This window comes from Mytilus galloprovincialis, chromosome 10 (assembly GCF_965363235.1).
Source record: "Mytilus galloprovincialis chromosome 10, xbMytGall1.hap1.1, whole genome shotgun sequence".
In the NCBI taxonomy this organism is placed as follows: Eukaryota; Metazoa; Mollusca; class Bivalvia; order Mytilida; family Mytilidae; genus Mytilus; species Mytilus galloprovincialis.
In genome coordinates, this window is record NC_134847.1 from 44,212,662 (window position 1) to 44,240,201 (window position 27,540).

Genomic DNA, 27,540 nt, shown 5'->3' on the forward strand with positions numbered 1-27,540 from the left:
ACATTTCTCCACAAGTGACCAAAATGACATTAAAATTAACAACTATAGGTCAACAAAGAGCAAAGCCCATCACAAATAGCCAGCTTTAAAAGACCTCGAAATGAAATATGCTGTTACCCACCTACGCGCTATGCCATTTGTCCTTGAATTGACGAAATGCATGCAGTTACTTACCCCTCCCTTTCCCAAAAAATCCCAATAAATAAAAGCAACCTTTAAAAGAGATATAGTAACTATTATTTAAACACTACACAAATAGTTCATGTTATAAGATAAGAAGTATGTACCTTTCTTAGAAGTTTCTTTCTCTCCATACTCTTCTTCAATCCCTGAACTGGAATAATAATATAAAGTTGTAATAAACAAGAACACTGACGTTTCATGCAAATTTTGTAAAAAAAGAAATGTTTTTTTTTTTCCGAAATCATGATATTTCCACCAGATTTATAAGTATTTCAAAATTTAGTTATAATATAAACATTTCTATGATTATTTATATTCAACATCTTATTTGTTTTTATTTCACAGTTCATGAAGACTTGATAATACCATATTTAGTATAAACTAAAATTTTAGAATCAGACAATTGCAAAATCTATTTGCAACATTTCAGATTGTACCAACTTATTTGTAAAAAAACCTACACAGAAATGGTACTAAGCATGACTGCATATGCTATACATTTTCAAATTATAGACTTGTTTGCATTAAAAACGTGCTTTAGATTTATAGTGATTTCTGAGGAATAAGGAGAGGGAAGCAGCAGTCAGGCGGAAGGGGGAAGGGGCCTAGAGAGAGGGGGTAAGAAAAAAAGGTTTAAAAACTTTCTACCTTGAAGAAATCATAAAATGGTTAAAAACTTAAAAGCATAAATACCTCTTCAAAGAGTCAGCATTGCATTTTTTATGATGATCTAACAGAAAATGTGTTCTCTCCCGAACGCGTCTTGCATCCACCTGCAGCTTAGATCTGGTATCTGTTACAGCTGATGGTTATTATAATGTTATTTTTGGATAATTAAAAAACCTTCAATATGCCGCCATTTTTCGTCATATACGTTCCACATTCACGTTCCATCCTGTTGTCATAGAAACGTTTTAATGGCACAAAATACCTTTAACACTTCGGGTACATTCTCTTGTTCCTGTACATATTCAATTTTATTCACGAATATCTGTGTTTTAAGAAAAATAATTTTGGTCTCTTGTGGACAGTTGTCTCATTGGCAATCATACCTCATCTTCTTTTTTATATTATATTGAAAACCTTTTAAAATACGCTTATTTATACATGCCAAAGGGTCGTTCAATTTACACGCATTGCATAATAAGGGCCCATGGTGACCAAGTGGTCTAAGTAGATCTACTTCTGTAATAACTAATCAGTCAACAATGAGGTTGCGCACTAGACTCTAATCTTAATTGACTAGAGTTGACAGTTTTCCTATCAAAGGTCGGTGGTTTTCTTCGAGTAAGTGTTTCTTGCTATGTATGCACCACTAGCCATATGCATCCCCCCTCACAATTTGTTAATTTACAGACCAGACGACTGTTCATGTATCAAGAGAGCTAAGCCAACTTAACATATGAGCTAGTGATAAGAAACACTGATAAATCGTTTCGCCCGACAATTCGTAATGGTGACCGTAAACATTATGTAAGATCGATTTTAGTCGTTCTTCCACGTGACATATAAAGCAGTTTTGTATTAGGTGTTAACATGCTCGAGCGTAAAGTATAATCGGAGAAAGTTAAATGTGATGCGATAGAGCAGAGAATATGTTACTGCTGAGAAATTTTAAGAGGATATTTAGAAAGAAGTTGATATTATAACGTTTGTTATAGATTCTAGTTAGATGTTGTCAATCTGTGTCAATATCCAAGAATTAATCAAGATATGAACCAGTCATTATTCGATAGTATCCTAATTACAAGTTGGCTAGAATACAAAAGAACACTCATTAAAAATGGGTTATTGAGTGACAGAACATCATCAATAAATAAAAAAAGGAAGATGTGGTATCATGACTCTTCAAAGAGACCACATGACACAGAAATTAGCAACTATTTGTCGCCGTATGGCCTTTTGGCAAAAGCAAACCCCATACCCGATAGTAAGCTATAAAATGCCCGAAATAACAAATTTGAAATAAAAAGAAATAATAGCCTAACTTATATTACAAACAATTGCACGAAAACCATAATACACAGGAACAAATGACAACCACTGTATTACAGGCTCCTGACTTGGAACATGCACATACATACATAATGTGGCAGGGGTAAACATGTTAGCGGGATCCTAACCCTCTTTTAACCCTGGACAATGTGGAACAGTACATCATAAGAACGAACTAAACAAATCATATGAAAAAGACTTCACTCATCAGATACAAATAAAATTAGATACAAATAGAAATACGGGTATTTGTACATTTTAACAACAAAAAGACACTAAGTACAGATCTGAGAGTACTCGCACTTACTGACAGCTTGTTCTAAGTCAATTACAACTTATAAAATTTCATAAATCTAAGAATATACTATCAATCATTACCCATCCAACATCATATGGATTTAGTTTAAAGACTCCATAAACAGCCAGAGAAAACATGACCTTGTGCAGTGCCGAGACACAGGTGACAGATTGTATATCCATGAATATGCATAAGTATATCACAATAATATTTAGATTGCTTTAAATAGACTGAAAACAAAATCAATATTAATACCAATAAAAACAATATTCAAAGATCAAATTACAGTGTTGAATTGGTAACCTATTAGAATAAGTTTATTTAAATGATCGCTAAGTTACAATCAAACTTCAAAACCAAATCTTTATATCTATGGGGAAAAAAATAAAGGTTTTAAATCAATTTGTGGTAACGAAATTCCTGACTTTATAATTTACCAGTAATGCATAGATTACGTTCAATAAAATCCAAAACGTTACAACAGACAAGGCCGAAGAAATGACTTGTTATTTTAAAACACGACAAGAATGTGCCGAAGGAACATCATCATCAAAAAAGAAAAATTATTAAGAGGGAACGAAAAATCGTCCCTTTTGTCGTAAATTTTAGTGTGGAGTTTCCCCTGTAAAACTGAAATCTAAATCTACGAAAGGAATGTTTACATTTGATTTATTGAAAGTAAGTTCCCTTGGGTGAGTTCCGGCAGTATGTTTAGAAATTCTTGATTATTAAACAAAAAATATCATCCAGATAACGGTAAGTTTTGTTGTATTTATTAATTAAATCCCATTTAGACGGGTCTTTACTGAGTTTGGTCATATTCTGTGATTCATATTAACAGTATAAAAATCAGTCTGCTATTAAAGAGGCACATGTGGTGCCCATAGGAATACTTACAATCTATCGATAAACTTTGTTGCCAAAATGTACATAAATATTATCAAGGAGTGAATAAATAAATTCAATCATCTCATCACAACTCCAATTAGTATATCTAGCATATTTACCTTTCTCATTAGAGTAGAAGGCTTTAAAGGAATTGCAGCATATATATTTGCATTCAGTTTTACCAAAAGACCAATTAAATAAGAAAACTTTTGTTTTAGAAGATTGTGTGGAAGTGTAGTGTCAAAACTTTTATAAGAATCAAAATGACCATCAAAAGCTTGTAAGTTATCTAAAACATCAAAACATTTGTTTACACTCCAAAGAAAGTTAATTCAACAATGTTCATATATTGTATTACAAGAGTTTATAATACGTTCTTTGAAAATAGTTAAGGAACTAGTTAAAAACACTGAAAGATTGATTGTAGAACAATTAGTAGAGGCCGAGATGAAACGTTATTTTACTGGGTTTTCTTTTGTGAAGTTCAGGTAGCCAATAAATAGTAGGGACCTTCAAATGTTCAGAAGAGGCATTGATCTGTGTAGTTGTTATGATATGTTTATTACTATATGACTCTCTGTGGATTGCACGGACTTGAATGTAGATGAATTTAAAATGTCATTATTAAGAACGTCCGTGTAGTATTTACGGCATACCACCACCACATTGTGGGCTGCTTTGTCGGTCGGTACAAACTGCTTCGAAAATTCTTAAAAGTTGTTTTTTAGTCTAGAAATAGGCGTATAATGTACCCTTTTTTTTTAGTTCTGAATTATTTTCAATATTTGATATTCGAATGTCCACAACTTTCATACATTTATTTAAGATAAAAAAAATCAAGAGATTGTTAATCAGATTTGTCATTTTGCTCCTTTAAAAAAAAAGTATTTCACCTCTCCGTCTTGGACGATATTGAGGTCCCCCGTAATAACATTGACATAGCAATCATATCTTAACTTCGACGATTCACAGTTTCAAGTTAGTGGAGTATTTTGTTCTACATTGACGTCAGATGCTACTGACGTATAATTAGAAAGTAAAATTCTTCTGGTTTTATTTGATTTGTACGAAATAATAGGTGGTTCCAAGTAATCAGAATAGGGATGTATACAGTTTGAATGGTAGAGGCATTAAATGGTATTAGTATACTCGATAAGTTGATAAAATTAATATCTCTGTTCATATATTTAATTTTCAGAAAGTGCCGTTTATGATCTTCGGGTTAATCGATGCGCGAGAACGGTTTATGGTGGCAAAAAGCTGTATTATGTGCGAATATTCATAGCGGTGGCTGAAGAAAGAGAGTGTGTCACACTCCTTGAAAATATCATGTAATTAACTAATTTGTATTTGACATGAAATAGAAAATAAAGACCTTTCAAAAATGCTTGAACATTTGGTCTTAACGAAGATTCTGTAGAAAATATCAACATGTCGGTCAATAGTGGTGCACAGATAGTACCCTTTACAGTGCCAATTATCTGCTGAAATATCAATTCTAACTGAAACAAACATGTTGTCGATTAAAAACTCAGCATTAGGATGACATCATCGTCGGTATACTTGTTGTGGGAAATTTGTCATTAACACAGACACAATACCAAATGATACACTATATCACCAAACGGAACAATCAAAAACAGCTGTCATATTCTTGAATTGATAACGGTCTTTTCGGAATAAATTGTGAGGGTCAAACCTCGTTCTATAGCTAGCTAAACGAAAGAATCTAGTAAACTTTTCCAGTAATTTGTGTTACCAAATCCCTGAAATAATGATTTATCAGTAATCCAATTCATTGAATTCTATATAGGGTGAAAAAAGAGAACATTCAGAATTTAACCAAATTTGCTTTATCTCACAAATTTTAAAGAAATTAACTCAAATATGAAGTTTTATAAATATTTTATGAGGATTGATAGAATCCTGGGCCTTAGATATGATGACTCAGAATAAATTCACAATTTACAGTACACATAGCTTTCTTAAAGTCCTGAATACAAAATTAATTCATAATATTTGCATATATGTAAGTTAAAATGTTAAGAAGTGCTTATATTTACTCTTCGCAGTCACTGAAACTCATCGATCATTCCTGAATATTATTTATGGATTGTTTGTGTCCTGTCGATAACCCAAAAGTAAGCCGCAACACCTAGATCTGCTTTTTTGTCACCACGGCATAATAAATACAAGCTAGAAATACAAAAATATTTCAACAAAACTAACAAAAGTGTGTTCTACCCTGAATATGTACTAAACATTCCAAATTGCTAGAAACAGCAGAATAATTTAGGAAATTTTAGCCCCTAGGGGCAAAAATCATAGAATAGTTATCAAAGGTATCAGGATTATAATTTAGTACGCAAGACGCGCGTTTCGTCTACATAAGATTCATCAGTGACGCTCATATCAAAATATTTATAAAACCAAACTAGTACAAAGTTGAAGAGCATTGAGGATCCAAAATTCCATAAATTTGTGCCAAATACGGCTAAGGTAATCTATGCCTGGGATAAGAAAATCCTAGAACATTGCCTACCCCCTGTGTCATTAAACAAATAGTTTAAGTTGTAAATAAAGGCAACAGTATCATACCGCTGTTCAAAACTTGTAAATCCATGGACAAAAACAAATCGGGGTAACAAACTAAAACTGAGGGAAACGCATTGAAGAACAACGACACAACATTAAAATTTAACACACACAGAAACGGACTAAGTATTAGACAAAATCCGATGAGAATAACAAATATAACATCAAAACCAAATACATGAATTTGGGATAGAAAAGTACCGTGACACGTCTTATAGTAATGTGAATTCACACTCAATTATAAGAGAAAACAAACGACACAACGGAAACACAACGTTAAAATGTAACACACACACAGAACGAACTATAATATAACAATGACCATATTCTTGACTTGGTACAGGACATTTTTAAAGAAACAAATGGTGGGTTGAACCTGGTTTTGTGGCATGCCAAACCTCGCACTTAAATGGCAATGTTAAATATAACATTAATATGACAACATAATATTACAGGACTACAATACAAATAAATAAGAGAACATATTAGACAAAGAAACACATGAATAATAGCTAACAAAAGGCATCAGGTTTAAAATTCAATACGCCAGAAACGGGCCTCGTCCACACAAGACTTACCAGTGACGCCCAGATATAAAAGTTCGAAAGTGAAAACAAGTACAAAGTTGTACAGCACTGAGGATCAAAAGTTCAAAAATGCTGTGATTTTATGATTTTTAAGTTCTTGATATAGAAAACAATAACTATGCTTGGAAGGTATGCACAAATCAGATGTTAGCAGTCATCTTTATAATATTTTAAGTGAATTTATATCTCAGACTGGTATCTGCATACATACAACTATTGCAAATACGGCTTTGTTTGAACTCTTTGTATATTTATCAGATAAATTGTGTCAGATATATGGTTACAGATGATACTGGTAGGACAAGAATTTCAAATTAACCATTTGGGGTAGAAAATGTTAACTTAAATTAACAAATAAGCATAAAGTAAGATGTGGACTGTAGACAGAGGCAGGATTGGATACTTTATATAATCTTGAATGTTGTAATGATTGACTGCTAAATATTACATTTATAGTATTCTGATATGCTTTCAATATGTTGTCAAAACAGTTTTAAACAGGTTCTAGGCATTTTATTACAGAAAATATGCAAATAGGGTGAGCTGGCAATAATCAAAGTCTTGTTTTCAAATTCTTTTAAAAATGGAAACAGGGGAGGGGTATAAAATGTTCAGTAAAAGAACACTTAGAGTATACACAGTGATTTCTTTAAGGCTATAATTCTTCTAGATGAGTATTAATGTGAGAAAAACTGATTTTAGAGAGTTTCTATTTGAATAAATGTTTGTATAGGTTGCACTTTGCAAATACAGCTGTTTCTCAAACCACGCCTCTTTTTGGGAGATCTGGAATATTCGTAGAAAATTAATTTTGTTCACATACTGGTTCCCAGTTCTCTGTTATCCAGCTCATAGAGACATAACTTGGGAATGTTACAAGTAAGTATACATGTGCATAGTGTTTACATTGTAATCTGTGGTAACCCTTCATTCGAGGTAAGGGTAGCTAAGAAAATTAGTGTTAGTTTAAACTGTGAGAAGTTCAGGGCATATAAACGTTGAAAATATGCCGCAAAGCCCTATTAGACCTTTGAAAACAATTGTAGTGCATATGAACTTTCAATTCTAGGATAAGATTTGATTCAAAACTTCATAGTAAAAGTGGTACAGTTTTAGCCGTAAAAGGAGTTCCTATGGGAAATTGCATTGTAAATATTTACAGAAATGCAAACTATAACATCACCTATATAGATACGTGCACATCAAACAAGGTGGTATACAAAACACTGTAGTTGTATAAAAGAGATATTACCGTCTTAAAATTTATAAAAAAAACTAGAAATAAAAGATTGAAATGTAAGAAAGGAAAGTTATTGCTGTTTATATTGGATATGTATTTAAAATTCCAATGATAGATTGAGGTAGTATTAATAAAATAATCAACGTACACGAATTAAACCAGGTCTTCACTGATTTTGCATAAAACTTTGTTTCATAAGAAAACAAAAGCTTGTGTCTATAATTAAAGAGGACAACTGGCGCCAACGGGAATACTGATTTTTTTTTCAAGAAGAACATTTAGGACTTTAGTCATCTCGTCACAGTTGGCTTATTTGGCACAGAATAATGTTTTATATGAGTTGCAGAAATTCCTTTGCGCTTTGTCAATATTCAGACTTTTCAATGGACTGTTATAAGATTGTGTGCATGCGTAGTACAGAAAGTTGAAAATCAGGACTTTCACCCGAATTGTAAAGCCCCAAAACACCACTTAATTTATCTAAAACATCGAATTTTGTATTTCATATTATGATTCCCTATATAGATGTTTGCACCTTTCAAGAAATTCTTAAACCTAGTGACGAACTTGGATTCATCCCTTGGAAAATTATGCATACGCCATCCCAAGTTGGTTCACCGTTCAGGAATATCTGTTTAAGAATTGACGATGGATAAGTTCCAATAGTCGTTACCTAAACTTGTTTTTTTGTTGCGTTTGTGACGTCACCGATTTAAAATTATCACCCAGTCTATACTGAAATGAGCAACACCACCGATGTAGAGCAGCATCTGCTTATCCTTCTACATAAGCTTGATATCAATCCTAGCAATGTTTAAAACGGGGATGTGTTGTTCTTGCTTTTGTTTGAAGTGTTGGTCTCATTATGATTTTGCGACATACGTTTTGTTAACAGTCTTGTCTAACCTTTTAGAATATCACTTTCAATCAACTCAAGCGGTTTGAAAGTATTCAAGGTTGTTTACAAATTTGATTATGCCTTTTGGTAGGATTAGAAGTCTAACAATCAAAACCAAGGAGTAAACAAAAACTCACAAAACCAAAGGACATTTACATCAACAGTTATAAATAAGTATTCCAGTATTACGCTAGTTCGTTGTATCTGATATACCACAGTTTGTTTGTGTATCAAAATTTCGTTTTTTGTCACAGTATTGTCAGTTTGATTTTCGGCATATGAGTTTGATTTTACCTTTGGTATATATCACCTCTATTATAAACCTTTTCAACGTTATTAAAATGTTAGGCAATATGATTGAACACATGCCCCTGACAACATGGACAATACAGTTAAGTCCGGCTGTTTCCATTGTATTGGGGTCCTACATAATGTATATGTTACAATTTAATTTTTAGATACCTGATTCTGTATACCCCAAGGAGCGTATATAGTCCTTGATTATTCTTAATGTTTTTAATAATTATTCAAATATCTTATTATAACACATTTATATAGGGGGATTATATGAACTCGATTGACTCAAATTCTCGGAAAAGTCCGACAAATTTATAGACCAATTTTATGAAAAAGTGAAATTTTAAATCGGATGTAGTTATGTCACCTATAAATAACTTTAATTATCGATAAAAGCAGCGTAATTTTTGTTAACGAGTATCATATATAATCACATGTTTATGTTGACCAGTAATTAACCCCTTGGTGAATTGTCCAAGCGGAACTTTAGTTTGATGAACATGTTTGATGGATATGAAAGCGAAACAAATTCAAATGACTCATGTCGACAATAAATAAACAAATATGATAACTCAGGTTCCTTCGATCCCTTTTAAATCGTTTTGCTACATGTACCTACAGACTATACTAATCTTTTAGAAATACAGTGAATTTCATATAAAAATTAATAACAAATAACATTTTTTATTAACATTTTATGTATTATATTTTTATATATATATACTCTATAACTGTTTATAATGTGTCTATATATTGTGAGACAGTATCGACAAACATCTGAAAATGTAAAATGAGAAATATTACAACACAATAAAACGTTCAATACAAACCAGAGATTTCGAGAAGAATAAATTTTTGTCTCGGACCTATGAAAGTCTTAATTGCAGCGTTTACCACGGTAATTACAGAGATAATTTGATGCTTACATACAGTTGAGTTACAACCTATTTTACGTAATTATAACTGATTTGTACTATGCATTCCATTAGATATATTTACCCTTTATAAACAATATCATGTGTATATGTTTTGGTTATTTTTTTTTTAATTAATTCTTTTATGTCCCTCCATTTTGTTTTTTATTAAAGCAGTCCTCTTCTGAGAATGTCAATTTGTGAAGCACTTATATGCACAGTTGCTTTTTGTACTTTTATGGCCATTATTAATGTTAAACAGTATTGAACTGGAACGATACATAGCAACAATCAATCAATCTAGTTTTGAACTTTTGATTTTTTCCCCGTTTTTTTAGGAGTATGCATGCATGCACATCAAGCTCGAAATGAAGATTTCAAAACAACAAAAACTTGATTTATTTACAATTTATTTACAATTATTAGCATTGGATATAATTGTGTTGAGGGAAAAATCTATTATATTTATTAAATTGATAAAGTTACTCACACAATATAGTTAATAGAATTTGTCTGATGGGAATTCCTCATTGAATTCGTCTGAAGGAAATTCCTTAGTCACTTCGTTAGATGGGAAGTCCCCAATAACCTGGTCCTGATTAGACTTCCTACACCAAAAGCATATGCATTTCTTTTTAATCCAGCCTCCTCCTCCACATTTTCCAAAACAGCGTTTAGTAAGACAGTGGATTTTACATGCAATTTTAATTGGACAGCCATAATTAGCCTCACATACTGCAATATATTTATATATATTTGAATAAGATCATTTTCGTTTGCTGATTCTATTTAAAACTATAGATTTTATCATTTGAAATCATGGTTTCTTAAAATTTCAACAAAATGATTTGTATAACAATTTTTGAAGTTTGAGTAATGTATGGAGACACATGAATAGCTACGATTTTGCAGCGTTACACCTTTATGAAGCTACAATTATTTTGTCATTTTTGCACTTTTTCCATTACATAAAGAGACTTTACCGCATAAACGAATACAGTGATTCCTATAATTTATTCGCATCTTTAAAACGGAAATGTTTACAGCAATAAATATCATTTTCAATCAAACTTATTTGACTCACATTTTTCGAGAAAATACAATTTAAATGTGCATATTTGTCGTTGCTTGTGACGTACATTCTATACATCTTTAGACTTTTCCATCCATATTAATTTGATTGTATATTTGATCTAATAGAGGGTAGATATTTTTTTTTATATTCAGATATTTTGCCTTAATCAGTATATTTTAATATAATTGTTAAAAGAAATAATTTTTCAAAAGTTAGAGTTGTTTGTGGTTGTTCAAAAAGAATATTATATAATTCCATATTTACAAATTTGGTGTATTGCTGAACCCAACCTATATGATGATATGAATAACAACTTTTATTCATTTTTCTTAAGAATATTGTTAAAGAATGCTTGTAGCGCATTGAAGAAAATTGTTTAGATTTGTAATTTAGTATACTAGATATTTAATTCTACAATCAGAGATCATCATTTGCAAATTTCGCTGGAAATTTATATAAAACCGTACGTTATCAATTTAACAAGCAAGTATTTTTTGACGAAGTATATGTCATAAAATACATTAATGTTGCCAATTCCTTTAAAAATTATGTGTATTTATGATTTTTACTATAATAAAATTTTTGAACGAACCTTGCGTTTGTTAAACGCATGTGTCTTATAAACTTACCTGTGAAATATGCTACACAAAAACAGATAAGTAAACCAACTGCTGCTTTCATTTTGGAAATTTTCTTTGTCAAACTAAAAAAAAAAAGTTGCATTAGAAATTTAACATGCGAAATCAAGTATGCATCATTGGTTGTTTCTGCAAGTAAAAATATAAATCAATTTTGACTGAGATTAAATTCGCATGGCAGATGATTTACGCATATTAGGAGACGCTAAACTATCGACGTATCTTGCTTCTCACTCTTTTGAGTTCATGCGATCCCAACCGAGTTTTTTAATACTGTTATCTGTATCTTCCTATTCGGTGAATGAAATTTGATAATCGTTAAACGCCTTTATTGTAATCAAAAATCTTCCATATTTTTTATGATTTGAACATCCATGTATTTAATATAGAAATAATAATTCAACTCACCTTTTAATGTTTTGCAGATTTCAAACTTTTCTAATCAATTTAACGCATAACAGAGATTTATATACACGCCAATAAACAAATTACGGAAAACAAAAAGGGAAATCACTTCTGATCTTTGTATTTCTGTTTCCTAAGATATTGTTTTTTTATTTGTTTGTAAATAGTCTTATTGTTACTCATATCCGATTCTTGACCCATTTTTTCCCTTCTAATTTGATTTATTAGATTTGAACTTCGGTAGATTACTTTACTCTTAACTTTGCTAACCCTATGAATAAAAAAGTCTTCTTTATTCGCGTTTAACCAATAGTTAGTGGATAATATACCTACATTTTGTGGTACTCTGTTGCAACTAACATTTGTATGTAATTCGTATAGAGTTGGGTTTGTATCAAAAGTACATAACCTTTATAAGAGAAACTGGATCATTGTAAATATGTTGTTGTTTTAGGAAAGACAAAGGTCGTTTGGCGGAAATGTACAAAAACAGTTCATCTTGGCAATATGTTAGGTTGTAATTTTTTATAATTGTCCTTATTTAAGACAATATAAGATAAAGTTGATATAATAAAAAAAAATCACAAAGACTGTTCCTAAACATTTGAAACTGTTTAATCATTTCACATTATTAAAGAGAAATTAGATGACCTATTCTTAATATCTGATTTGTTATGCCCCCGCTAACGGAAGTTAGGGGCATATTGTTTACCCCTGTCCGTCCGTCCGTTCGGCTGTCCTTCTGTCCGTCTGCCCGTCCCATTATTGGTATATAGGTTTTCCACAGTGACTTAACTTCTCCTACAGCTTGAATTCTAGGAAACTTTCACTTTGCTGTCTGTTTGTACATATTTTGAAGGTGTGTATGTGGTAAGATTTTAGATTTTTTTTAATATTTGCTTTTTAGGCAGATAGTTGAACTTTTTCAATTTTAGGAGTATTGTCTTGCATAAGAAGAACGTTTCCAGATTTTCCTTCTACAATTTAAATGCTAGGTGGTCAGGTTTTTATTTTAATTAATATTTGCTCTTTTGTGAGATAGTTGAACTACATTTTTGAGGGTATAGGCGGTTAAATATTATAAGTATTTTAAAATATTTACATTTTGCATCTGACCTTCGTATCTGTAGACGGGCAATTGTGTCTCGTAGACACAATATTATCTCAAAGAAAGTCTAATTTTAGCCATGTCGGCCATTTTGTTTGGTAGGTGGGGTCACCAGACACATTTTTTTTAACTATATACCACAATTATGATTGTGGCCAAGTTAGTTTAAATTTGGCCCAGTAGTTTCAGAGAAGAAGATTTTTGTACAAGTTACAAAAAATGACGAAAAAGTTGTAAAAATTGACTATAAAGGGCAATAACTCCTTAAGGGGTTTACTGACAATTTTGGTCATGTTGACTTATTTGTAGGTCTTATTTTGTTGAACATTATTGCTGTTTACAGTTTATCTCTATCTATAATAGTATTCTTCAAGATAATAACCAAAAACTGCAAAATTTCCTTAAAATTACCAATTTTAGGGCAGCAACCCAACAACGGGTTGTAGGATTCATCTGAAAATTTGTGAGGGGATAGATCTTATTCTGATGGACATTTAAATCTTAAAAGATTTGCCCTAAATGTCTTTGTTTCAAAGATATAAACAAAAACTGCATTTTACATCTATGTTCAATTTCAAAATTACAAATTCAGGGGCAGCAACCTAACAACAGGTTGTCCGATTCGTCTGAAAATTTCAACAATTTTACCCCATGTCAGATTTGCTCTAAATGCTTTGGTTTTAAAGATATAAGCCAAAATATACATTAAACCCCTGTGTTCTATTTTTAGCCATGGCGGCCATCTTGGTTTGATGGCCAGGTCATCGGACACATTTTTTAAACTAGATACCCCAAGGATGATTGTGGACAAGTTTGGTTTAATTTGGCCCAGTAGTTTCAGAGGAGAAGATTTTTGCAAAAGTTTACGGACGACAGACGACGGACGCCAAGTGATGAGAAAAGCTCACTTGACCTTTCAGGTCAGGTGAGCAAAAAAATTAATGGGGAATGTGTCCAAAGGGACACAGATGATGCCCCCACTGTCATTTATTTTGCTCTGAAAATTCAATCAAAGATATTTTATGTCTGTTTTCCCTATATTTAGCCTATTTGCACTCATTTTCAGAGGTCATTAAATCTCTTGGATGGCCGGTGACCCCCAAATTTTATTTCAATTTTATAAAATAGAGACATCAAGCTTTACAGTATGAAATAATGATCAACTTCTGTCATTTATTTGGCTCTGAAAATTCAATCAAAGAGATTTTATTTCTGTTTTTCCTATATTTAGCCTATTTGCACTCATTTTCAGAGGTCATTAAATCTCTTGGATGGCCGGTGACCCCCAAATTTTATTTCAATTTTATAAAATAGAGACATCAAGCTTTACAGTATGAAATAATGAGCAACTTCTGTCATTTATTTGGCTCTGAAAATTTAATCAAAGAGATTTTATTTCTGTTTTCCCTATATTTAGCCTATTTGCACTCATTTTCAGAGGTCATTAAATCTCTTGGATGGACGGTGACCCCCAAATTTTATTTCATTTTATAAAATAGAGACATCAAGCTTTACAGTATGAAAAAATGAGCAACTTCTGTCATTTATTTTGCTTTGAAAATTCAATCAAAGTGATGTTTTGTCCATTTTTCTTATATTTCCATATAACCTATTTGCACTCATTTTCAGAGGTCAAAATATCTCTTAGATGGTCGGTGACCCCCAATTTTTTTTTTGCATTTTTTCATTTACAATACTTCAAAGTTAAATTTCACAAAGTATAAGAAAATTCTGTCATTTTTTTTCTATACCCCTGAACTACCTTAAAGACATAGTTTTAAACAGTCAGAAGTAGAGCTGATTTGTCCAAAGAGTAGAACCGAAACGGGAGACCTATGCCATGTGTTAACAACTTGTTCATTGTACAAATGTATATGAATATCAGGAAAACATTATTTACTCATGCCAAAGTCTTTATGTTGAGAATTATATATTAAATAAAACTGACAACTGACTTCAGTAACCGTGATGCAGTATGTGCGCTTATAGTTTAATTTCAGATCTATCCAAATTTGGTAATCATGCCAAACAACTCAAAAATTCTTGAACAGATTGAAAACATGTCAATGGAAAAAATGATGTGAAATGAGTGTCAATGAAACAATTCTCCATCCAGGTCATAATTTATAAAAGTAAACCTTATAGCTCAAAGTTCGGTCTTCAAAACGGTGCATTGGCTCACACCATACAACACGCGATAAACGAGGGCGAAAGATACCAAAGGGACAGACAAACTCATAGATCATAGAACACCATGGCTAAAAATGAAAAAAAAAACAATCAGACAAATAATAGTACACAAGACACAACATAGAAAACTAAAGGGCCCTAAAAATAACTAGTGTAAAACCATGTCTATCTGTAATCAGTAATTGAGGTATTTTATACGTTTGTGTGTACGCAGAGATAGCTTGGCTCGTATATTTGTGGAATTTGTACAGTGGAATCTTGTTGCCTCACTGCATAAGTTATACTTATATTTTGTGAAATCAGTACAGCTGCACGTCATATAAGGCTTGTGAATAGGGAAAGTAGGACTATTATATTTTTAATAAATGTATTGACCTTAACCATGTTAACACTCTAAATGCATCTCCCTTTAAATCTTCACAATCTGAACTATACAAACGTCATAGTAGATGCAGTAGTATTGTATCATTAAAACTAAAATTATCAGAAATGACAAAGCGTTCATTTATAGAGTACTACAGATACAGCTTTTTAGCCTCAACTTAACTATCGGTTAAGCGGTTAATCGATCGATAGATTATTCTGAAGAAACATTATTATCGTACTTTAATTATCCGCCAAATAACATGTATTTCCTAAAATAATAAAATATGCTATGAATCATCATTATGACCAGTTTAGGTACAAACAAAATGAAAGCAAAAAGAAAGAAAAACATTTAAATAATTCAAATATATTATAACATATAAATTACCAAACAGACTAGTTTGATTGTAGATTGTATCCATGTATATATTTTATGATTCCTTGTGTTGCTTTTGAATTTGTATCTGATTAGCGTACAAAGTCCATCTTATTCTATTCGCATTATATTTTTTGTTTCATATCTGAACTTTCTTTTTGAGAATATTCTTTATTTCCCCGTTTGAATGGTTTTAGATTAGTAATTTTTTGTTGGCCCTTTAAAGCTTGGTTATCGGTGTGAGCCGATGCTCCGTGTTGAAGACCGTACCATGACCTATAATGGTTTACTTTTATAAATTGTGCCTTGGGTGGAGAATTGTCTCATTAGCACTCATACCACATCTTCCTATATCTTTTGACATATATCCCAAATTAAAAGTTGTGGGAGATATTTCCAGTTTTGTTGTCAACGTTACTTACAAATACAACTCGAGTTTCACACGGCGACAATTTCCGATGGAATGACTTACATTTTCTTATTTATGTAGATTGGAAATAACTTTGCTATGAGTTGTTTAAACTTAATGCTAACTTTGTAAATTGTAGAAAATACAGATATCTTCAGACGAACACTTCATAATTTAGTGTTACGTCTTTTAAGATCAATTGCAATCAAATTGGCCTTTTCAGACTCAAAGTGGTCTATTGGTGCTTGTTGCTAGGTCAGAAAACATGGTTTAGTTCTAGGAATACAATATGTATGCTTGATACACTAAATTAAGGTTTTTGATAGGCTTAATTTGGAGTATGAGTACAAAAAATCAATGACCTTTTAAATTAGATAGTCTTTTATTATCATTTAACATTTTACATAGCGGGCTTGTCAAATGATGAATAAAGTGCAAATGTAGGCGTAAGGCTCGCTGCATAGTAAGCACATAGAGCGGACGGATATAGTAATTTTAAATAAGAAACGAAACAAAGGAAGTATTTTAGGGTTTTTAAACGATCCTAAAATATTTCAATCTCACTCTGTTTAATCAATTAAATACAAAGGTTAGTACTTCTATATATTCTTTTCTAAATATTTTAACCACTGTATTTGGTGGAGTCTTAGCCTTTCTTTTGTCTAAAAATGTTTCTCGGACATATCAAAATCAAGTTTGAGTATAAACATAAATTAAAGTAATAGTATGTCCTTTATTAAACTGTTGTTGCCTTTATAATGGGAAGGTCTGATTTACTTTGACATTATTATGCAATAGAGAAATTCATGGATAGAGTTGGAATAAAAATATTCATTTAAATACGTACGCCATTTATACTTATATACAAACATTTTTGCGTTTCAGAATATAACCTTTTTGCATTTCAAATGGATAAATCTACAACCTTTGCTGAACAAAATTACCAAGAGGATAACTATTCAAATTAATTGGCCTACTCTGTATCACAACTTAATGTGTCAACCTTAATGCCATCCAAGTCAACTTTACTAGGAGATATCGAATATAATGAATTCAATAGACGTTGGCTTGAATTTTCAATTATGATGATTTTAATTTTAATTGGAACGGTTGGAAATGTACACACAATTTTGGTTTACTTGCGAGTGAAAGAAATAAAAGAACGGTTCCATGTTCGAACATTAATTATCTGGCTCTCTGTTGTCGATTTAACAACATGTGTTGTAGTTATGCCTGTTGAGACGTACGATTTTCGCTGGCGTTATTCCATATCATCAAATGCTGCTTGTAAACTGTTTCAATATATTGTTTTTACGACAGTCATGTCTTCGTGGTTGATTTTAACTGTTATTGCCTACGAGAGATACAAGACTATCTGCGGTATGAGGTCAGATATTAACTAGTAATACCTATCAATATTTGTAAAGTAACCAGATGGTTTAATGGAAAGTCTAAAATTTATCAAAACAATTTAGTCTGTTTTCTTATTGTTATATCTACTTTTGTGGTTTCCTCGCCGACTTTGGCCATTTTAAGGATTGAACCAGTTCCGTTGAAAAATGGAACACTTTTCGGAACGGAATGCACAACGCACAACCATTTTAGAACTAAACTGATTGCCGGATTGTATTCAGTTGGAGTCAATTTGTTTGGGTTTGTGTGCTTCGTGAGCTGTTTTTATTGCTATGGAAAGATAATATGTTTTTTGTATAAACAATACAAGGAACAAAAGAAGAGAAGAGAAAACGTTATTTTACTTTCAGCAAAAGTTCATAAAGCTCAACAATTCCCCTACTACATCGTCCATTCAATTTTTTTTAAAATAAAGAAGTCAGAGAATAATGGAGCAAAACAAGTTAATTCCGGGCTTATGTCAAAGAATTGTCGCATGAAAAGTCTGAAACGATTATTCAAATCATAGCGTAATCTGAAAAGCATGAACAGTAAGTTAGTAGGTCATATTCCACCTTTTAGTCAATTTTCAAAGAAAATTAATCCAATGAACTGCGGTAAATACAATACTGTTCAGACAACTCGATTGCAGTTTGAATAACTGTTCGGGTAAAAATTACTGCACAGTCAGAACATAGAGTAAAACAATCTTATCTGTCTCCAGGCCAATTGTTTAAACAGTAATACGGCAGTGCATTAGTCTGAAGTTGACTGAAAGACTGAAAAACTCTTGATTATTTATTGTATGGTCTTGTAAGAACCATTCAGATAAAAGTTTATGACCTTAAACCACTACGTCTCCTTTTAATTTATATAGATAAATGTCGTCTGCTCTGATTTTTTTACCCTATACAAAGTAAGTTTGTCAATAATATTAGGAGTGGGCGTTAAAGACACGGAATAGTTTGCACTTAAAGTGAAAGGATATAGATACTTAGAATAGGAAACGAAACAAGGACGTATTATGATGCTTTCAAAGTGCTCGCAAATATTTATATATTATCAATTCAAAACATTGGTGATAACTACTACTTTATTATTTCTTTCTTTTTAATCGTTAAATTTGAATGAATATATGGTTTTCTTTTGTTTATTTTATATGTTTTTAGCTTCATGCAGAGAAATCATGGATATACCACATAAAGTACGAAGGATGGACATGTCCTGTTATTAAAGTTTCATAATATGATTTGTTTGTATTTATTTTGACATTATCTAATGCAATTAAATAAATTAACAGATAGAGTTGAAATAAATGAAATCCTTATGACACGTACCTCTTTTATTCTAATACTGAAACATTTTCCTTGCTGTAGCCGAATATAAATCCTCTTATAATGGAAATGGAGAAAACTACAAACATTGCAGATTTAAATCACATGAAAACAATAATGAATATATTGTGTCAAAACTGTATACTAGTAGTTAGTAGATATAAGAAGATGTGCAAATGAGAAAACTCTCCATCCAAGTCACAATTTGTATAATTAAACCATTATTGGTAAAAGTGCGGTCTTCAACACGGAGCTTTGGCTCACACCGAACATAAATGACTAGTGTAAAATCATTCAAACAGGAAAACCAACGCTCTAATCTATATAAAAACGAGAAACACTTATGAACCACATTAAACGACAACTACTGAACCTCAGATTCAGACAGGTGCAAGCAAATGCAAGCAAATGCAAGCAAATGCAGTGGATGTTAAGTCAATAGAATTGCCAACCAGATCACCTTCCCTCGGGGTTTTTTGGGGGGGGAGGTGTACGACCTTTATCGGGACTCCTGGATCGAGTGTTCTTAAGCTCGGGATTTCGGGAAGTATTTTTTTTCGAATTTCGTGATGTCGGGATTAGTTTTTTTTTAATTAGGGACCTCGGGATTTCAAGCCAGGGGATTCGGGATGAGGACCGCTCCTACCCTTCCCCCCCCCCCCCCCCCCAATCTGTGATATCGTCTGAAATGAATTGACTAAACGTTTTAACTGGAAATTTTAAAATGTTTAAACAATACTGGTTTGAATGCGAGTGAATGATATGAGGAAGAAAAAACAGTTCCAAGTTCATACAGTAATTATCTGGCTCTCTGCTGTCGACTTAACAAAATGTGCCGTAGTTATGTTTTTCGATATGTACAGATTTAGATTTCGATGGTGATTTTCCACATCATCGGGTGCTGCTTGTCAATTGTTACGATATTTTTTTTCATGCTTTTTGATATCACATAATTGTCAAAATCAAAATTTCACCATCGGTACAAAGACATGATAAATAAATATAAATCAAAATGAATACATCTTACACGTTCAGGTATTTCACATCCAATATTTTATGGTAATATTCTTTACGTATACAAAGCACAAAAAATTCGGTATTCATTTCAAAAGTTAACCAAACCTTTAAACAGACTTATGTGGAAAGGAGATAGTTAGGATACTGTTGGCAGGTCATTAAAAATTGCATATTTTAGTATTGATACTGATTCACTCTTAGTTATAAAGGGTTATTGCATTGGAAATAAACACACTTGTTCTAAAACCAGTCGTTCTCATTATAAGGGTTATGTTCGTCTCATATATTTTATGATGGTATGATACTAAACCCTTGACGGAGGGATTGTACTTGATTTTCCTGTGGTTAAGATATAATCTTTCAATCAGTTTAGTTGAGGTCTGGAGCTGGCATGTCAGTAACAGCTAGTAGTTCTTTGTTAATTTACGTATCATCGTCATTTTGCTTAGTTTCTTTTGTTACCTTTTCTGACATCGGACTCGGACTACTTTAAAACTGAGTTTTCTTGTACGTATTTCTATGTGTTTCTTTATTCTACATTGGGAAGAGGTATAGGGGGAGGGTTGTTGAGATCTCACAAAACATGTTTAACCCCGCTGCATTGTTGCGGCGGTCCCAAGTCAGGAGCCTCTGGCCTTTGTTAGTGTTGTACGTTTTTTTGAAATTTTAGTTTATTTATATGTTTTCGAGTTTAGTGTGACGTCAATTTTCACTGAACTAGTACACAATTTTATTAAGGGGATTTTCTCGCTGCGTTGAATACTTATTGGTGGACTTCGGCTGTTGTCTGCTTTTAGATCGGGTTGTTGTCTCTTTGAAATAGTCCCCATTTCCAATTGCAACTTTGTATCCAACTTAGAGCAAAAGTTTATGAGGCTAAACAAACCGCTAGCTACAGAAAACCACACTGCAAGGCTACAGTCAGTCTATTTAGCTTATTGTCGCAACGTGATCTCCGTTTCTATGGTATCATTATCTTTGCGATTGCAACATAAATTAAAATGAATGATGTTGCAAAATCTTGTTTTTGAAGCGTGGAAGTTTTATAAATAATGCATGCAATTCTGTTATATGTTGTATATTTTATTTGTGACAATGTATCAGAAAAATTTGCAAAAAACTGTATATAAAAAAATGATGATAGCGTTTGCAGAATTTGTCTTGTGAAACAACATTTATTAGTTTCAAGACAAAGTTTTTGGTGGTAAAATTAACATTTGTATTCAAGTTTTTTGTTTTCCCAACCATGCTTTACATGTATCACCCGCTATGTAAATCAATATAAAACACAATTCAAATGAGGTCAAGGTCAGAGACACCTGTCAAGTGAGATTTCGTCTAAACCACGAACACTTAACCTTGTTCAATGATCCATCAAATGAGGTCATGGTCAAGTAAAAACTAATTTTGGTCGCACACCATATTATATATTTAAATTGTGCGCACAATATATTTAAATTATGTGTACAAAATATTGCGTGCGCACAATATATTATTTCGTGCGCACAATACATTATTTTGTGCGCACAATATATTTAAGTTGTGTGCACAATATATTTTTTTCCTTGCATTTCCCTAGTGGGGATCCATACCGGAGAAACGAATCAAGGAAGTATTTAAAAGTTTTCAATCAGCCAGGAAATATTTCTAACTCACTCTGATTAATGAAGTTATAGCAAATGTCAGTAATTTTTATCCGTTCATTTTGCAACCAATATATTTGGATGTGTCTTAGGTTTTCTTTGTTTAAAAGATGTTAAAGCCAACTGCCGAAACATTTTATTTGAATTTGAATATGCAATATAAAACGTAAGGAATACAATTCGAAATTTTTTTCTTACGATTAATATTTTATTTTAATAATGTAATGATTTGATTTTTTTCAAAAGAATTAAAATAAAATGTTCTTTGTTCTTTTTTAAAAGTTTTTTTTTGCGTTTCAGAATAGACCCATCAGGTTATCAAAATGGAGAAAACTGCAACCTTTGCCGTTCTAAGTTACAAAGAGGACAATTTAACAAAATTATTGACACACTCTGCATCACAAGTTAACATGTCTACATTAATACCAGCCAGATATCCTAACCTTGAAGATATCGAATATCAAGAATTTATTAGACGGTGTTCAGAATTTCCATTTATGAACATCTTATGCTTAACTGGAACGGTTGGAAATATTCATACTATATTGGTTTACCTGCGAGTGAAAGAGATGAAAGAACGGTTCCATGTTCGAACATTACTTATCTGGCTTTCTGCTATGGACCTTACTATATGTGCTATAGTAATGCCGTTCGAAACGTTCGCTGTTCGCTTCAGCTTTTCCGTATCGTCAGATGCTGCTTGTCAGCTATTTCGATATACTAATTACACGACAAGCATATCTTCATGGTTGATATTAACAGTAATTGGCCATGAGAGATAAAAGAAAATCTACGGTATATTATTTGGTACTAAGTCAGTTATGCCTTGTAAAATTTGTAAAGTAACAAATTGGTTTAAAGGAAAGTCTTCTTTTTTCAAACACAATGTATTTTGTATTCTAATCGTCATATCTGCTTTAATTATATCTTTTCCGGTTTTTGTATTTATCGGAATTGTTGAAACTGTTCCGTTAAACTATTCAAGACTTCTTGGAACACAATGCACAACACGTAATCAGTACAGAAGTCTTGTAACTGCTGGGTTGTATTCGGGGGTAGTCGGTTTATTTGGGATATTGTGCTTCGTGTACTGTTCTTATTGTTATGGAAAGATATTATTCGTAATTCACAAGCAATCTAAGAATGAAAAAGCTAGAAGGGAAAACAGCATTCAACTTAGAGCTAAAGTTCACAAAGCCCAACAAACCACCAGCTACAGAAAAAGGAAACCACACTACAAGGTTACAATAAGTCTCATTGTGGCAACTGGATTCTCGTTTTTAGGGTTCATTATTTTTGCGATCGTAACAGCATTTGAAGTGTCGAATTCACCTTTTAGACATGCTACCATTACAGGTGTTATGAAGCGTGGAATTTTCATAAATAACGCATGCAATCCTGTAGTATATTTTATTTGTGACATAACATTTAGACATGCTTGCAAAAAACTGTATTTATGTATAAGAAGATGAGCTAACAAACAAAGGTGTGTACAGATTTTGTCTCATGGATTGGAATATGTATCTCTTCGTTTCCTAAACAAATGTTTTATTTTGGTCTAATTTTGGATTTATATTAAAATATTTTGTTCACCAAAATGCTCTTAATTAGAAGCAACATTACAAATAAAGGTTAAAAAAAACTGCTTAGAGAATCACATGAACTAGAAAAAACAACACATGGTTCATCAAATGGTAAGCATTTCCTAGTGTGTATACATCACTTGTCATGTGAATCAATAAAACTATATTTGAACGATTTGAAAAATTTAAAAAAAAATGGTTTTGCCCAATAAATGACATGTATTTAATGTTTTCAACCCTCTTCTCCTTGTCTTTTTTAAGGAATCAAAATCGTAACCTTTTTTTACAAATCGTTATGATTATAGAATTTTTTAACAAAATCTGATATTTATTTTTTCTGGTAACAACATTAATTTGTAAATAAAACAAATAGTTACTTTTTAATTTGGCCGACATTTTATTTTGTTCCTTATCTATAGATAGCACACTGTCCAAAGTTATTACACGTGTAAATACACAATAAGAGGATAGGGTAATTCAACTTTTGATTGCATATACTGATAGAATGCATATTTCACTTTTTTATTTTAATATTTTATTCAATAGCCATGAAGACAATGTGTTCAGTACAATCTATGCTACTAAAGAAAATAAATTACATAGACATTTTCTAACATTGATGATTCCCAATTTCTTATTCAAATCTTTTAGCTCATATCCAAAAGTATAAAAAATATAAACAATCAAAAAAAAAAAGATCTTGATCAACAATTTATGAATTTAAAGAATATGAGAGAACCATGCTATAAAACGATTACGTGGAAAGACGACCCTTTTTAACAATTTAGAATATATTTCTGAAGCTTTAGTGATGATATTTGTAATGTAGGCATCGATAAGAGCTACAGGTCGAATCATTTTTCACTGATTTTGATTTATATAATTTATGACTTATGAAAACATCATGGATAGGTACAAGCAGACATAGTCATGACAACATTTGTCAAAAGCGGGGACTGAAGGGGGGTTCTTTTACTGTCGAATATTTGGTAGCACTTTTTGTTTTAATTTAGATAGAATCTAAAGCCTACATTATGCTCCACTAGTAAAAGGAATTTAAATATGTTACCAAAATTGTCAAAATAGTCCCTTACCCCATTATGAAATATCAATTTTACAGAATTTGCCTGTGTTTATTTTCGAAGCATTAAAATACAAAAAAAAGACTTATTTTGACATGAAGTGTTTTTTTGTTTTTTTTTAAATTTTAAACATATTTTATTAATAATCACCTATAGGTCGATGCCACTGCTGGTGGAGTTTTAATTCCACCAGCCCAGTAGTCAGCACTTCTGTGCTAACATGAGTTATCATTGATATGGTCATATTTATAAATTAACTATTTACAAAACTTTTAAATTTTTTAAATACTAAGAACTAAGGCTTTTCTACCTCAGGAATAGATTACTTTAGTGTATTTGGCAAAATGATTAGGAATTTTGGTTCTCAATGCTCTTCAACTTCGTACTTTATTTGGCCTTTATAACTTTTTTGGATTCGAGCGTCACTGATGAGTCATTTGTAGACGACGAAACGTGCGTCTGGCTTAAATACAAAATTTAATCCGGGTATCTATGATGAGTTTATTAACATCAACCAGGAAGCAACTAAGGGGCCCCCAAGTTTTACAGGCTCATTTGTCGGGGGAAAACAAATGAGGAAAAAAACTCCCATTTTATGCAACATCTATCTTTATTAATATCATCTATCTTTGTACACATGTACATGTAATATAATCTCTGATCTATATATCTATACCTCACACCAAATATAATCATTTGAATGCAGTATTCATTCTATCGGATTTTTTTTTCTCAAAGGAGGTATCTGTATTTATTTACAAGCAGTTTAATTTCTAGTGCATATCATATGAAGTTTTGATACCTAGAAAGATACACCAAAACTCAGACGTCGTCTTCATTTTGAAGCGAACATATCGGCATTTCTCTTGAATAATGATCACATCAAAATTTATTATGTCAACGTTGAATTTAAACATTTTTCTCACCATTGGATATGAACTGTAAATGGCTTGTTAGAAGAGCATAGACATATATTAACCTATGATTTTCTTTTTGAAAGAATGTATAACTCAACAGCCAAGTTCTTCCAGTTTTTAAGGGCATATAATTGTACTCAAAAGTGATTGCAAGCCATTGGAAACAACATATAAAGAGGAAAATATCAACAAGCTTTTATTAGGTCAGATAAGGGTTCTAAGGAAATTTATACTTTTTCAAACTAGGGTAATAGACCTACAGATTTTGCAGCAGAAACAATGGAAAGGAAATTCTAAATAATGTTATTGGAAATAAGAATAAAATACAATTTTATCTTCCCAAGGTTTGACAAAACGCTACGCTATTTTGGTTTCAATAAAATTTTAATTATTCATAAATTTTTGGTACAAACGCTCTACTCATTTAACTGAACATTTTAAACTTTAATGTGTGTACGATTTTCAAGAAAGAGCAAGAATCTAAAGAACATTTACTTTTGGGTTGTCATATTGTAGCTGACATTTAGCAAAATATGAATTCTTGGACTTTTTATATATTTTATTTCGAAATTCAACTAAATGTGTGTGTTGTCATGTTTGGCATCTATGAAAATTATAAATTAAAAATTCTCAAAAATAAAGTATTTCACTCACAAAGTAGATCAGTTACAGATGTGCGGTGCAAGATGTAAGACCTCAAATAAAAGGACATCAAAGTTATATAAAATGAAACAAATTTCTTCAAAACCAGTGAGTGGGGAAGAACACAAGTTGTACTTGAAACTCTCGCTTAAGGTAGCACAATACAAAGATTTTTCATCCCCAATCAGACATCTTTAAACTGATGTAATTCCACTCATCTTTCTTTAAATTTTATAAATGGGGTACCAAAAGAAAGAAGAAGGATCAATCTTTCAAATTGTGATAATTTCATTATGACATCAATAAAATTTAGTTCGTCGTGCGTTCATGAATATTCATGACATGTGACCATTTATCCGCACTTAAAACCCGTGCGGTCACCTTTCTGACCATCGACTCTCGCTATAGCCAGTAAGAAGACAAGTGTATTCACGGATGATTAAATGTGTATTTGTAATTGGACAATGTTGGAATTATGATATTATTGTTATTATGTTTGTATTTGATACATAAATTGATGTATTATATAGAATTAAAGGTTATAGCGAGTAGCACACCTACATTATGTCGTTTGTTCTTTGTTAAGGCCATAGAATATTAATTACCTTATATTCGGACGAACGTAGTGAGGGAGAATATAATTATTACATAATTAATTGTTATGTAATTAGTTGCCATATTGTGATGTCCATACTTGAATGAATTTAGCTTCTTTGTTATTCATAGCATTCCAATATATTTTTTAGATTCTTGCACACAACACAGTTTGACCTCCAAAACTGTGTCTCAGATTTTTCCTATTGCATTTCATTCTCTCATAAATCTTCAATGAAGTTTGCAACATCAATTCATAAGAGACCACAAAATTCAATTGGGTATAAAATTTGTTCTATTGATGATTTTGGAAATCTGAGACACAATATTGAACAGACTTTTGCCTTTCCATATATAACTTTCACGAAATACATCTGAGGGAGCTTCCATTTGATTTTTATTCGGTGGGTGGGGCGGGACTAGGATTAACTTTGAAAAAAGACAGGACACGAGTCTTTAGTAAAAATTGCAGTAAGAGACACTTTGCAAAAAAAGGTAGGATGAAAATGTATGTAAAAGAAGTCAGGATAAACTTTATAAAAAAGGCAGGACAGAGATTACAACTAAACAAAGCATTTCTTAGTCTGTTTTTTTCATAGGTTGCTTGATACGTAAGAAGCTTCATAGGAAGGTTCCATTTTATTGGTCGTGCTAATCAAGCGGACCTTGCTCGGATACGGTGTACCCTTTATCTATTTTTAAACTAGCAATTTCTATAGATTCTATAGTGGTTTACAGAAATTGTTCCTGAATACTCCATTTGAAGTATCCAACGTCAAATGTGAAACTAACACGATAATATTTTGAATCTCATTAGACAACATTAATCTCAAACATGCATTCATTTAAAAGTTGCAAAAATTGAGCACACCTC

The 27,540-nt window shown here is 31.8% G+C and overlaps 1 long non-coding RNA gene across 1 annotated transcript; it reads right to left on the minus strand.

The window, feature by feature from the left end:
* Positions 1 to 9,649: 9,649 nt before the first annotated feature.
* On the minus strand, positions 9,650 to 19,492 carry LOC143047615 (uncharacterized). The gene is made up of 4 exons (XR_012969610.1): positions 19,192 to 19,492; positions 11,600 to 11,673; positions 10,386 to 10,630; positions 9,650 to 9,758 (listed from the first exon to the last, which is right to left on the minus strand). It is a non-coding gene; the product is annotated as an uncharacterized LOC143047615 (long non-coding RNA).
* Positions 19,493 to 27,540: the final 8,048 nt, after the last annotated feature.